Source organism: Egretta garzetta, unplaced genomic scaffold, assembly GCF_000687185.1.
Source record: "Egretta garzetta isolate BGI_Z169 unplaced genomic scaffold, ASM68718v1 scaffold89, whole genome shotgun sequence".
Lineage (NCBI taxonomy): Eukaryota > Metazoa > Chordata > Aves > Pelecaniformes > Ardeidae > Egretta > Egretta garzetta.
In genome coordinates, this window is record NW_009269997.1 from 236,484 (window position 1) to 238,477 (window position 1,994).

The window sequence follows — 1,994 nt, forward strand, 5'->3', positions numbered from 1 at the left end:
CGCTGCCCCCCGCTGGTGGGGAGCCCCGGGCAGGAGCAGTTCTGGGGCAGCTGCCTCCCCGAGACGTGGGGGCCGAGGGAGCTGTTGCCGCCTGACCAGGCTGCGTTTTCCTTTGCCGCAGCCGGGTAGGTTTGGGGCCAGCAATGAGGGGCGGGCCCTCTCTGTAGGGAGGGTGCCCCCACCCCAGCGCTGGAGTGGGGTAGCTGGGACACGGGGCTGCGAGGGGGCCCCCCTCCCATCCCCCAAGGTCACATACAGGACCTATGATGGGGCAGAAATGGGGCTAAACCCTGTGGGTTTGGGGCGGGGTGTGAGGGTGGGGCCCCTGGCCAGGTCCCTGGCACCACCCGGGGTCACCAGCCCCTCCCCAGCACCACATGTGGGCCAGCGCCAGCGAGGGGCCTGGGGCTCAGCTGAGGGGTTTGGGGCTCAAGACCAGGCACATGCAGCTGGTTTTGGGGCTCAGGAGCAGAGACCCAATCATGGTTTTGGGGTTCAAAACCAGGGCCCTCTGGTGGGTTTGGGTCTCAACCCCAGACTGGGGGTGTGTGATTTTGGGACCCAAAGCAAGCTCAGTGGGCTGGTTTTGAGGCTCAGCAGCACAGGCTGAGCCCTGAGTTTTCCAGGCCTTGAAAGGAGGCTCAGGGGCTGTTCTGGGGGCTCAGAGCCAGCCTCGTACGGCTGGGTTTAGGGTCAGAAACACGGGCTTAAATTCTGCATTTTCAAGTACTTGAAAACAGAGACCAAGTCCTGCATTTCCAGATTTGGATGTGGGCTCAGAGGGGCCTGTTTTGGGGGTGCAAAACCCCAGCTCATTTGACTTCAGGAAGGGAGGGCAAGTCACCAGCTTTGGGCCTTGGGGGGAGATGCGTGTCCTTGGGGGTCAAGACCCGGCCCACGCAGCTGGTTTGGTTGCCCAGACTAAAAAGTCCTGTGTTTTCTGTGCTTGAAAATGGAGATCAAGTCCTGCGTATTCCAGACTTGAAAACAGGCTCATGGGGCCATTTTTGGGGCTTGAAAACAAAGTCCTGCATTTGTGGGGCTGGGAAACGGGCTCCTAGAGCTGGGCTGAGGGGTTGGAACAGAGACCAGGTCCTGCATATTTGGGCTTAGGAACTGAGACCAAGTTGGCTCTTTCTGTGCAGAGGTAGGAGGGCATTGGGTTCTGGGCAGGCGGGAGGTGGACAGGGTGTGTGGGCCCCTGCCAGAGGTGGGGCTCTGGTTGTCTTGGTCCCCAAAGTGTGGGAGGCCAGCACACACCAGGCCAAATCAAGCATCTGAGACAGGCTCGGGGAAAAAGGCACCTTCCACACCATCTTTGCGTGTCCAACTCTATTTGAGGTGTGTACAACAGCCAGAAGGGTCATTAACTCATTAATCCATATTTAGGCAATGTACAATTATGACAGTTTATATTCTTATGACAGTGACTGATTTACAATCTTGTCAAAGCCCACGCTGCTATCATGAGCAGAACCCGTTATTAGTTAGCTTAAGGATGGGCAGGGCTGTCCCCAGCCAGGAGCAGGGCAGGCGGCAGCATCCTCGGTGCAGGCAGCCCGGCTTCATCCTCAGGGATTCAGAAAACCCTGGGCAGGTCTCTCCCCATCTCCTTCCAAGAGCAGAAATGACGTGTCCCAGCACATGCGTGTGCCTGCTCGGCAATTTGTGGGGGCAGCACCACCAGCCCGGTCGCCCTCGCTCGCCACAGAGCCGGCTCCTCCGTCCCCGGGGAGAAAGGCAATTTTCAGCAAGAAACCAGCCAAACAGCATCTTCCATTTCACATGTTACACTTACACAATCCTTTCTGTATTTATTAACGAATTACTAAATGCTTAATAATACACTTGTAAACTAACAATCCATTATTATTTAAATACTTGCACATTGGTTATTCAACACGTGCTCAGTATTGAACTATGATACTGACGACCAGGTGGTGGCAGCGATTGATTTGCAGCCACGCCAAGAGCCCCCGGGGGCCGCAGCGGGC